The 13073-nt window shown below is 43.2% G+C and overlaps 1 long non-coding RNA gene across 3 annotated transcripts; it reads left to right on the plus strand.

Annotated features, from left to right (window-relative positions):
* The first annotated feature begins 2403 nt into the window (after nt 1–2403).
* Nucleotides 2404–10700, plus strand: LOC131483106 (uncharacterized). Of its 3 annotated transcripts, XR_009247520.1 has the most exons (4): nt 5754–5890; nt 7082–7254; nt 8033–8124; nt 10603–10680. It is a non-coding gene; the product is annotated as an uncharacterized LOC131483106 (long non-coding RNA). The 3 variants fall into 3 exon arrangements; XR_009247519.1 differs by lacking the exons at nt 5754–5890; nt 8033–8124 and adding an exon at nt 2404–2446 and having other exon boundaries at nt 7108–7254; nt 10603–10700; XR_009247518.1 differs by lacking the exon at nt 8033–8124 and having other exon boundaries at nt 10603–10700.
* Nucleotides 10701–13073: the final 2373 nt, after the last annotated feature.

Here is a 13073-nt window from a genome sequence, read left to right on the forward strand (position 1 = left end):
CTGTCTCTTTGCACAAAGCTGCAGTGTCTGCTCACTACCATCTGTGTGGCCTCCACAGATGCCTGCTTCCTCAGGACAAGAGACAGTCCTCTAAATGGAGTGCAATTTGAAAAACAAATGCTTCATTATGCCAAAAATCTAAACACCCAGATAGTTACTGCTTCCTGTTTTGGCGTAGCTCCCTGACAGCAGGGCTGGGAGTTGGCCACTTACCAACATGCCTCCCATGAAATTGCTGGCAAGGTGACCAGGGACTATGGGAATTGACTTATCTCTGATGGTGTCTGACAGCACAGACAGCAACTAATGATGCTCATGGTGAAGCCCTTAGCTTAAAGTGCACTGAGGCTTGCTTCTTCTACACTAAACACATCCTGTTCTCATCCTAGCTCACTCCATTCCTCAACTCTCCTGAGTTTGTTCACTCCCTGCACAACACATGGAATCCTGGTAAGGAAAATCTGGATGCACAATGGAAAGAAAGCGCTCAGATTGGAATCTTCTCTGGCATTCTGAGAACTATGCAGCATTACGTAACCTGCCTGCTATCACGCATTGTTACTTTTATTAACACCACTTGAACAACATCATCCAAATGTAAGATAAAATTCACAAGTCCTTTAGGAAAAAAATGAGTGTGAAAATTTCAGGCAAAAGGAATATGGCAAAACATGACCCCATAGAAACTCATGAGAAGTATATTTTTAAAAGTAAACTTGATGGGTTTTATTTTACTAGAAGCAGTTTTTGCTTGGGTTAGGGACAGAGATTTGGCATACCCGAGCACAGTGTCACTGGGTCATCATTGAAGACAAAGAGAGTTACCCCTCTGCTGCACTGGCTTGCTGACTGTAGATGAAGCCATCACTTGCTGTTCTACCTCCCCCCTACCTCCAATTAAATCCAGTTTCTTTTCAATAAATTCTATTGGGACCAACTTAAATCATCATTGGTTATAAGAAAGAGAAAAGTTATTGAAAAGCCATCAACACACGTAAGTTCTGTTTTGTTTACTTCATTTCCTCTTTCACTCATAAGCGCTAGGGAAGAGATTTCAAACCATGGTTTTTAAAGGAATGTTCCTTCTTCTCCAATCCACAGAACAGCATCAACTTGGGACAACAAGAACACTATAAAACAGGAGGGATGCAGGGGGTCTAAGGTGATTCCTCAGCAAGAAAAGAGCTAAAAATCCTAAAGCCTAAATGATGCGATCTTTCATGGAGTAAAAGAAATGCTTTGCAGTGTTCATGCAAAGCTTATTAATCATTTCATTTCATGTTCAAAACTTTGGGGCCTACCATATCCACAAGTGGAAGCTGGCATCAAGTCCGATGGACCTACCTATCAAGAACAAAGTAGAATCATCAGAACAGGACATTGGTCATTTGCCTATAACATTTGTAAGACAAACTCAAACAAAATTTGTGTAGGTTTTTGTTTCTTCGGGGCAAGAATTTTGCTTAGTAGTTGTATTATAAGGCCACTTGCAATGCTGGATTTGAAGCAACCTACAAGATTAGCTTCGTGTTAGCTTTATTGATCTGGAACTTGACTTAAATCTGCCATCATTTTTATATTTGACCATATATCAAAAAGTTGTGTGTTTTTTTAAGTGTGAATGTAATTTAAAAACTAACAGCACTGAGTCTTCACTACTTGTTCCATTAATAGTTTTCTAGGTATATTTTAGATAAAGTGAAATTTTATTGATTGTTTTATTAATTGTATAGTTGATTCATTTGTACTGCTCAAGCCTGTTGAAAAATACATAGCTGTCCATATATTTGATTAGCTTGAGGCCAAGTACAGACACATAAATTTTCATTCTGAGCCCCAGAATTTAAAACCCAGTTCATGCTCCTCTGGCACACAGAAATTCAGAGTCACACAGTGCATCCTAGCAAAGAGAGCGGAGAAGGGAACATGAACCCATGGACCTCAGCGATTCAGAGGAAGGTAAGAGAGTTCTGAGGAGAAAGCAAACACAGAGGGCTGGAGAGTGATGGGAACCAAATTCCACATTGAGAAATAATTCAATTGAACTTTAAGGGATGGGCCAGCATTGGAGAGATGGAGAACAAAGCCACGCATAAGATGAGTCAACATTTTCAGGTTGAATAATGACGTAATAAAGCCATTTATGAGATTTGAACTGTATAAACCTATGTCACAGGACAGGAGGCTAAAGACTTTAAGTCAAAAGCTATTGCTCAAATAAGCATATGCAGGCATGATATTCTACACTGAAATACTGTGGAAAGGAATAAAACCATGGAAGGAGGTAACAGGATTTGATGCCGGAGTGTATGGACTGAGATGAGAAAGTCAGACAGACCCTGGATGGACCCCAGCTGAGCATAGGAGTCAGGACTGCAAGTCAATTTGGGAGTCACACTGGCAGCATGGAGTACCCCAAGATATAACATCATGGGAAGACAAAGAGGTAACAAAACATGAATCTTAGAGAAAGGCAGTACAGGGATAGAGACTGATCCTGGAAGGGAGCTTCACAAGTCATAAGCAACGTGGCAGACAGTTGAAGAATCAGAATGGAGGCTTGTGGAAAGGCCCTGAGCTTGAGAGGACTGGGGAAGGCACAGTTCCCGGAGGGTGATGGAGCAAGGAGGCTTGCCAAGGCAACAGGAGACCAGAGAGACCAGGAGACCAGAGCATGTGCTGTGCTGCTTGCTGGTTAGTGGGAAGACCAGGATGTGGGAAGCAGTAGAGGGACAGAAGGACCAAGAGGACAGCCAAGGACAGAGCGGAGGAAACACTGGTTGTGAACAGGCTGGAGGGTTAGACAGGTCAGAGAATTGAGAAAGAGTGCACGGAATGGCTGGATTACCTCTCGGACTTAGTCAGAAGGCATCCTGTCAAGAGACTCAGGTCTTTTCCAGAGGAAGCTGTGAACACTTGCAGAATGAGTCTTCTGGGACCGCAACTCAACTTCTGCAGGTGAAGGAAAGATTATAGTCTGCATAACCTTCCAACTCCCAAAAGCTTAGCAGAGACACAGAGCTTGGAGTCATAGAAAAGAATCAGGTGGAAGATACTGAAAGTGGTTGCAAAAAGAAACTAGCAGAGTGAGTTTACCTAAACAGCTGAAAAGCACTGAAGGAAAACCTTTATTCAGATTCCAACAATTTCAGAATTTTGGTTAATCTAAATTATATGTCTAAATTCTATTTCAATGTCATTCACTAACTGTATGAAAAGAATGCAGTTACATGTGAGAAATGTTGGTTATAGATGAGATACTAGATTAATTTTTAAAAATTGTGTTGGTCATTAAAAATGTTGATATGTTATTATTAATTATTTATTTTTTAGACTATAAGACAGGAATCTGTACCTGCAAGTAAGAGTTTATTGGATGAATGAGCGACAGATGGATGGATGGATGGATAACTGTCAGGTGAGTGTGAGTTCTTGTGCTATGCTACTAAAACCAGCATTTGACTCTCATTAATTACTGTCACACCATCGAAGCTTGTCTTTCATGAAGGTGAACTTGTAGCAAGGCCAACATCTTGCACAGGCCTGGGAATCCTGCTTCCGACTGAGCATTTGGAGCCAAGTTCCACAATTGTGTGAAGCAAGTGCTTTCTATGTCAGGAGACAGGAGAGTCACATCCCAGGCACATTAGATTCTTCTGGGGAGCCATGCTGTTTGCTATATGTGTCTGGCCATCCACAGTTCCAGCTGTAACTCATGATAATTATGCCCCTTGGCTGGAGGCAAAGGCTCCTTAGAGTTCATTCTCCTGCCTATGGCTTCTGATTTAGATAATAAGAAGTGACAGTCCTTCCGGTGCAAACATAGTGGGTAGAACACACGCCACTAACTATGGCTTCTCCTAAGCCCCTGCTACAGCTGACCAATGGAATTAAAAGCTCGTAAAACCACAAAGGCAAAGAAAAGCAGACAGCAGTAGATGACAGGTGTCAACAAAAGGTTGGGCACTGGAGAGAGACAAGCAAATGGCAACTACTGGAGCAGAATGGAGAACTCAACCCTTTTTATGCCAAAAACAGAGGAAATCTGGGTCACATTCTCCACTGAGGAAGATTCGGGAACACTGCCCTGTTCTGCTGGAGAGTGTCAGGGAGTAAGGGCACGTCAGATAACTGTGTGCCAGAGCAGAGCCCTCCACTTGGAACACGCCAAAGGCCACAGCTTGCTTTCTGGAGGGATGAGCCGGAGAAAACCTAACGGTCTCATGGTACAGGGAGCACAGAACTCAAAACTCGCACTCCCTGATGAGCAGGTTCCACTCACCTCCTCCTTTCTCTCATTGCTTTAGTATTCCTGAATCAGTACTCATTTGCTAGTTCCTTTTGGTCAGTATGGCCTTCTGGAACATTTTTCTGCCTCCTCATGCCTACAACAGTCCTTACCCCACCCTCCCAGAGGAATGCACAAGCAAACTGGTCGTGAGCCTTGTTGGAGACAAAGCCCCATTGCTTCCAGGTCCCTCAGGCAACGAACTTTGCCAAGGCTCCATGGAAAGCCAGCAGGTGCCTGAACTTAGCAGCCGGCTGCTAAGCCACTCTCTGAATCCGGGGCGCAGGTCTGGGCACCAAGCTCGACGTGCTGCTGCTCAGATTCTCTGGGATTTTGCTGATTTTCCTCGTCCTCATTCCTAGCTGGAACTTGTCATGTGTCTGCTTGCTAGTGTCGTGTCAAATTTAGGGAAGCAGAAGCTGTGGAATCAGTCTCCTCCTTACCAAAAATACCTAATTTCATAAAATGCGAATTGATTCACAGATTGTAGGTAAGTGGTTCTGCCTACTTCAGCATGATGCGGTGCCTACTGCAGTACACGTTGGAAGCCTTGCCTTTGCATGGCTGTCCTCAGCAGGCTGGCTCTTCTTCACTGTGCGTCTGTAGGAGGCCAGGAGGACAGTGACCTACTTCTTCCAGTAACAGTGAAAACGTCCTTCCTCTCCCCAAGATGATGTGTGGCCATCCAGTCCATTCAATTGCCATGAATAGGCAGGAGTTTGCCTGTGAGTTTAATGGCCTCAGTCATTACTCTCCCTTTCCATAGAAAGCACATGTTTTCCAGTCACCTTTGTGATGGTCTCCCAGTGCTCCGACTGCTCTTGTGGGACTACTTTGGAACTAAAGAGCTTGTCAATTGTGTAAAATCCAGATTCCAATGGGGTGAATCTGCTGGAGCCTCTCTTTTCCAGAAAACACTTTCTTCCATTCAGATATCTCTCAGTACAACAGACACTTGCCAGGGTTCAGAGAAGTTGTTTGTTTTAAGATATTTTCTGTAAAAAAGTCAAGAACACAGATATGGTCACATATGTGTGGTGAAGTTTGAGGCATGCCTGAAAAGGAATCCTCATTTTAGGGATAGAGCATCAGGGAAAAACCAGATTCGTGTTGAATTTTGCTTTAAGCAAGATGTCCTTGGCTTAATTTATGTGTTAAATATTCATTGAGCACCTGCTACCTGCCACATGTGATGCTAAGCTCTGGAGTTAAATCAAACTGTGCTTTGAAAAGCTTGCTCAGACGTGAAGATGTCAACAGTTCAGAGACAGTCACAGCATCGGAAGAACATGGAAGGCGTCACATGAGAGGAAGTGGGAGCTGGACAATTCACAGAGGAGAGTGTGTTCAGTGATGTGTCTTCTTAAAGGGCAGAATTTGACACACTGCCTTTGTGGAGAGGCACAGTAAGAGATAATGCTGCAAGGTCACTTTGAATGAAGGCAGAGGACAGATGTAGGAGAGAAGTGTGCTGTGAGGCACCTTGGATGAAGGGCAGAAGGGAAGATGCAGAGGAGAGGAGAGGAGCGTGCTCTGACTTCAGGGGGAGGACTGTCTCTGAGACCCTGGAAGGAAACCTAGAAGGACAAGATGGCCAGCCAGGTGACCAGATGCCTGTCTTGCTTAAGCCAGTTTCATTACACCTGTTTTCCCCAAACACCTATGAATCATCACCAATAAATGCTGCTTTGCATTTAAATACATCCTGGTTCAGACAGTCAGCGAACCGTGTGGATGGGCTGGCATGTCTTGGCTACTACTAGAATGTAGCAAATTCATTCCATTCTAAAAGAACTATTTTCATAATAACCCATGGTTAACTATAATATGTAATTTCCTTGCCTTTTCATTAATAAAGCAGAGTATGAGATTTTACATGATATGATTTGAAATTTCTAAAGAAATGTCCAGGATGCAAAAAATCTCTCCTGTGGAAATGCCTAAAATTCACTAATATTAATGAGAATAGCAATAATGATAGCTAGTATTATAATAATACGTATATGTGTATGTAATAATGATAACCAATAAGTTGATTTCTACCAGGCACCGTGGTGTTATTCCGATTTTCTTAAATTATTTAATCTTCGCAATGACTCAGGAAATGGAGGTGGTTATCGTCCCTAACTGTTGATGGGGGAGTTCCTGAGTGACAGATAGGCTTTGTGCCCACACGTCTGACTTGACACCCCGTTTACAGCATCGTAAGAATTGCTCTGCTTCCGGGGATGCAACTTGCGGGGTGCATCAGTCAAGAAGATTGTGGCAAAGATGACATTTTTCAGCCTGTGAAGTCCTTTTTGTACTTTCTTTGTTGCTGCAAACAGCACCTCTGTGCCACGGAGGGAGACTAACTTTCTCAGCAGAGATCCAGAAAAAAGAAGTGGCCTATCAGGATGCTGGCGGTTCAGCAGCGGTTGAACTCGGACCCAAGTTCAGTGCATCAGATTCCAAATTCCTCCTCTTCGTACACACAGTCCTACCTCAGGGAATTAGCTCAGTGGTTACTTACTGAGATGTGGCCCATAACTCCCATAAGAGCTAAAGGGGGCAGATCTGAGGAGGGAGAATGGGCAAAAAAATTCAGGGGAGATAGCTGGGGAGTCTTCACCCCACTGCATGTGTTTCCCAAGGTTGGCCAACGCTGGCCACAAGGGAATCAGTTGAATAGTAGGCTTCTAATCCACACTAGATATGCCTGTGATAAGGAGGGTGGCAAATGTTAAGATTTCACTATTAGGGAAGAAATCACACGATTCTTGTGTATTAAATGTGCGGTGAAGAAAAGCACAGCAGCTCTACCCCTTCCCACTTCCAAGCAGTACTACAGTCCAAGAGCTGTTGAGCACAGTGCGTTCTATTTAAGCTTCACAACATTACATGGATCACACCATGCTTGTCATGGACATTAGCCTTCTCCATGGCTCATTTGCTGTCTGAAATGCTGGACAACTCTCTAAGCTCAGGTAAGTAATTTCTCTCTCTGTGTAGCGGCTTCACGATCCTCTTCCAGTTGGGTGAAGTTGGTGTTTAATTTCTCCTTCACCTGCAGTTGTAAAGGATGTACAACTTGGGAGTTCAAATACATTTTGAAAGGGGATAGTTTTAATTTGACATGAGAAATGAGCTCTTTGGTGGTGCAGGTGCTGTGAAGGGCACTGTAACACTGCTCGGTGCTGGCATTTGTGGTTGTGGCTGACTGAGGATTTTATGCATCCTATAAAATATCCCTCCTTCCAATTCTGATGTAGGTCAAGAAGGAAGTCAAATTTCTGCTGTATATCAGATTTATCTATATGAACTGCTTTGTCAATGTTTACATGAGCAGTTAGATAAGCTCAAGAAGAGAAAATTCTGCTGCAGAAGACGTTTCTGTTTTTGATTCAGACTGGCATCATTATTTCACATTTGGAAAGTGGTCAGCAGGCCATCTTATCCCTAGTAATTTGTCAAAATGGATGGCTTTGAACCTATTCCCCGTTCACTGGCACTGGAAGCATAAATTGATTATGTCTGTTACCAAACGCACCTGCAGATCCTGACACTTAAAATAAGAACACAGTAATAAGAGTAAAAAGTGATCTTTGAGATATCAGTGTAACTTTAGAGAGAAAAAATAGGCAAAACATCATAGAATATGGAGAAATATGAAATATTCAAAATATAAAAATTAGTAAATGAAACACTGATCATATATCATCAATAGGTGAGAGAAGGAAGCAAACTCTTTTGCTTTATTCATAGATACAGAAAATTGAAAAGCAATTGAATCTAATTTGGGAATCACTCCATTAATATCACAACTGTGGTATTGCTCACCCAATATTAAGCCTCAGGTCAGTCCAAACTCCCCCCAGAAATAAGACACAGTCTTCTGGGGCTTTGTAGAGCAGTAGCTCTTCGGACATGACAGACCCCCTTGGCAAGTGTTTGATCACTTGTATTTCTCCTCTCTTTTCATGAAGGTTTGAAAGGAGAAATAAGGCTGCTGTAGGTAGAAAAACAATGTTCATAGACATGCAGACTTGATGGAGTGCAGCACACTTTCTCAAACTAGCACACTGTGAGGTTCTCACTCCACCCTGACAGGTGTCCCGGGAGCAAACACAAGGCAGTCATTATGGAGATGCCATCCCCCGTAACTTACTGCACTTTGATCTTTAACACTGATTATTGGCAATTTAGTAGGTGGGTGTGTTTATGCTTATACTAGCAACAAAGAAGTTTTACAGCTTAAATCTAAGGTCATTCTAGTACCAGTATAATATTTTTGTGGTCATAAAATCAATATTTACCTGAATTTTCCCAGGAGATGATTTATGTCAATTCTGGGAAAAGACTAAGAGTGCAGGGGTCATAGGCTCTCTTTCAGGCACCATCTAAGCAGCTGCAAGAACAGGGAAAAAGTGGATGCAACACAGTCTATGGGAAAACTAGGCAGGTAGATGGTGTGTGTGCTTCTATACAAAGCAGGAGTAATGGTGGTTCCGTTAAAGTGGGGGATGAGCAGAATCCTGGCTACTGACCCATAATCTGGGTTATATGTGAGCTCAGACTTGCCTGTCTAACCTGGGACATGCTGCATCCTGCAAATTTAGCAAATTACCCACTGCTGGCCAGACAAAGTTCTGTGAATAGGAAATCAGCCCATTCATCCAAGAAGGTACATGGATATCCACCCAGATTTGGGAGAACGCATTACTCACCAGCTGAAGAGAGAGGATAATGCTCAGGTGGCAATCCAGGAAAGGTACAGTGCTAACAACAATGAATGGAGGTAGCAGGCGAGCTGTCCTTAATCTGTGTCCTGAAACCCAACACTGTCCAACAAGACGTCCTGAGCAATGACAATGAAGAATGACTATTCTTGGACAAGAATCGTGTCTGGGTAGATGACGTCAGGACTGGGAAGTACTTTGGGGGACAGTCTCACCTCTGTGGGTTCAGAAGGATGAATAGTTCTTTACTCCGGGAGAAGCCCCTCCCACTCTGAATGCTCACCAAAAGGCCAGAGGTCGCTGTCCTGCTGCAGGTCAATTGCACTGGCCAGGGAAATAGACGTGGTTTCCAGGGGAAATTATTAGACAAATGAAGAATAAGCTGCCAATTAAACAACATCTAGGAGGTAAAACAAGACCAAGCAATGCCAAGAGCACATATTTAAAATAATCCTCCAAGTGATAAGGGAGAATATTAGAGAGACTAGGAGTACGTGTCTGTGAAGTATACTCAGATGGTCTAATCAGCCGCTAACATTGTATTAGAAAGAAAATTTCTCATTGAATTAATTGGGGGGTGATTTTTTTTATTTTGGCCCAGTGGCATGTTCATACAGGAACACACCAGGCATCCATTAATGGAAAGCTAGCATTTCCAAAATGAACAACCCTTTAAAAAAAAAACAATGATAGCACATGATGGTTATGCTGTAATTTATGCAAGCCCAAGGGTCACTCCACCCACACCAGCCCACCTTTCCCTGTTCACCTGGAAGATATACCTGCCTGTTGAGAGAAGTCAGGCATTTCAGAGCAGGATCGTCTCAAGGTCATTCCAACACAACCTTGGGAGTTCACAATCCAATGGCATAAGCACCATGTCCCTGACGAAGCTCGCATTAGCTCCTGGGCTTGCCCCATCAGTGTCACTTAACTGGCTGGTTTGCTCTGATAGCAGCACCTACAGCCCCACGTCCAGGATCCTCGGCTCTGCCCTGACTTCCACACCATGTTCTTATTGTCCAATACTTGGCGTTCACGAGCAGTTGAAGAGGTGATCAGTTGGCTGGTCTTCCGTGGTTTCTTTATGTCCATCTAAGTGGCAGTAAGGACAGAAGGGAAAGGGGGAAAATGAATGGTGTTATTACCATTTCACAGGTTTCCAGTTAATAATGAATATTTACTATTCAGATTTCTGCTGACTTTGGTTTAAAAAAATTGTGCCTGTGCAGGTTTTAAAGTGACTTTCACATTTTAATTTGTAATGTAGATTTTAACATTCTTTAATGGTCTCCACTTTTATACAATACTGCTTTGTGAATATTTTAGAGGTTCCTTTTCAAATTTATTTTATAAAGAAATGCTTTAGCTTTTTTGTTAACATTAATGGATTTTAGTGGAAAAGCCATAGATTGTATATAGAATTATCAGCTATGCATAGACTCAGAGATTTTATCTTATAAAAATGTTAACATAAAATGTTAAGTTTTTTGCATGCTTTTTATTTATCATTATTTCACTGGTTGCTACACATTATTTCTATGGCTCAGTTCTAGGGTTTGCGGTGATTCTATATAGATGAATTTTGCTTTTCAGAGCAGTTACAGGCCCACAGAGCAGCTGAGTAAAATGTTCAGAGATTTGCCATGTGTTCCCATAGGCACTCGGTCAGAGCTTTCCCATTGTGAACACTCTCATCAGAGTGGTGCTTCCTCCTAACTGATGACCACTGACCCATCATTATCACCCGAGTCCATAGTTCCCCTCAGAGCTCACCCTGATGCTCACCCTCTACTGTGCCTGACAAACACATGATGACAGTCTTTAAGAATCATGTTGCTTTGTTCTTTTTATTGAATTCTTTCATTCAGAAATTGTCTTTGGGAACTGGAGTTGTGGTACAGCGAGGTAAGCTGCAGTCGTCAGCGTCCATCATGTGTCACAGCGCTGGTTGGAGAGCTGGCTATGCTGCCCCTTACCAAGCTCCCTGCTGATGCACCTGGGAAAGCAGTGAAAGATAGCTCAGGTGCTTGGGTCCCCACTCCCTCGACACACCTGCGTGGAATTCTGCGTCCTGGCTTCAGCCTGGACCAGGCCTGGCCATCGTGACCACGTGAGTGAATGAACCAGTGGTTGGAAAGTCTCTATCTCTGTCTCTCCCTCTCTCTGTCTGTTACTGTCTTTCAAATAAAATCAACTATAAAAACTGTTTTTCTTCTTTAAAAATAAATTTGCAATTAGTTGACTTTTTGTTGAAGAATGTGTAATTTTTTTCTTGTGGATGCTGTCTCTTCCTTTAATCTTCAGATTTGAAAAAAGTACCCTTATTTCAAAGCCACACTTTGTGTAGCACAATCCTTGTTACCTCATGTGGGATCATGTGTTCTCCTGGTGGTTGTGAGTGTGTGGGATGGGGTGTTCAGCCCAGACTTGGGATTTACAAGCTCATCTCAAACCCGTTTCTGCCTGTTCGTTTTAATAAGCTCAAGCCAATTCTGCAGGTATCATCAGAGTCTGAGTGGCCACCGAATGTCGGTTGTATGGAAAATACTCCCCTTTGGGCACAACCAAGGTGTTCGGTTTAATGAAAGCACTCAAGACATTAGCACCCTTTGGAAAACTGTCCCCTGCTCTACCCCAGCTGTCTTCTCTCATGAACGAAGGTTACAGTGAAGCCACCATTAGGAAGATGCTGGAGGTCCACAAAGCATCTTGCCACTCCCTTCATTACTCCCTTCCTGTCGCACCTGTTCTGGCAGTCATTTCATGGTTGTGCCCATATTGTCTCTTCAGAGGCCATATTTCATACCCAGCTGTGACCCTGTTCCATCCGCAGACACATTTTAGAAGTCCCAGAGCTGTTAAAAGCAGCCACGGGCAGCCCAGGCTCCAGGCCTAGTTGCAGCCTTGTCAGCTTGTTCTTGGCTTTATAGAGAAGCAATACCTCTTAATCATGGTGTACGATACCTATTTCCATCTCTGCTTCACTGAAAGTAGAGACTGATCCCAATCAGTTAATACTGGGAGTTGAGCTCTGAGCTCCACTGCTCTTTAGGGCTCATCTCCATCTGGCTTCAGGGAGCAGCAGCTGCTGGATCTGCTTCCTCTCTGTGTGTCTGATCCACAAACATGATTGTCCTACTTTGGCACTATTGTATTTCCCTGCCATTCCCATGTGTTTCACGCTGATGGAGTGGTATAGAAGTGATGGGCAATTCAGAGTACAAAGTTTCCATCTGGTCTTTTATATCCTCTTTGCAGAGAATTCAAACTCGGCTGAAGCACTGTTCTAACAGCCTCGCATTTCAAGTGGGATAAATCACTGCTCATGAAACGATGGGGCTGCGTGGTGTCATCCTAAATTCCTGGCTGTAGAGCACTGTTTGGAACACAGCAGATTCCTCCTGATCCCTACCAGGATGGAGAGAAGTCTATAGGGACTAATGTGGGTGCAATAATCTTAAAGATTCATGGGTCTGGCCTACTTGCCAAGACTTCAAATGGCTTTGGGTGAATTTACACTCCGATTAGTGTTAAGACTTGCAAAGATAAATTTGTGATGGCTGCAGCGAAGCAACAAAACTAGAGGCCAGCCATCTGGCTTGGTTTTATTAACCTCTTGGTTCCAACTATGTGAATTGGCTTTTGTAGATGGGATGGATGAAGATGAAGTAGCTACACGAGATTTTTAAAAGGCTTTTCAGATCCTCTTTTCTTGAAAGAATTTGTATAAGGCTGCTCTGTTGTGTGTGGCACAGCACATTTAACTCATTTGGCACACACTGATTGGGGCTGGGCTGCAACAGGCAGTCTGTTGGACACCATAAATGAAACACAGAAGGCCCCACACTGCATCCAGGAGATAGCTTCCAAAAATTCCTTCCTCCCTCGATCCCTCTTTCCTTCCTGTCTTCCTTCTCTCCTTTCTCTTCCTCCATTGTTCACTCCTTCCTTCCATTTCATCTTTGGATACAAGGAATATTTCTCCTTTACGACAGGAGCTACCTGTTTTAGTGAAGACCCTTGGGTTTAGGGATGAGGGGAAAAGCATCATGACCCTAGTTCAG

This window comes from Ochotona princeps, chromosome 23 (assembly GCF_030435755.1).
Source record: "Ochotona princeps isolate mOchPri1 chromosome 23, mOchPri1.hap1, whole genome shotgun sequence".
Lineage (NCBI taxonomy): Eukaryota > Metazoa > Chordata > Mammalia > Lagomorpha > Ochotonidae > Ochotona > Ochotona princeps.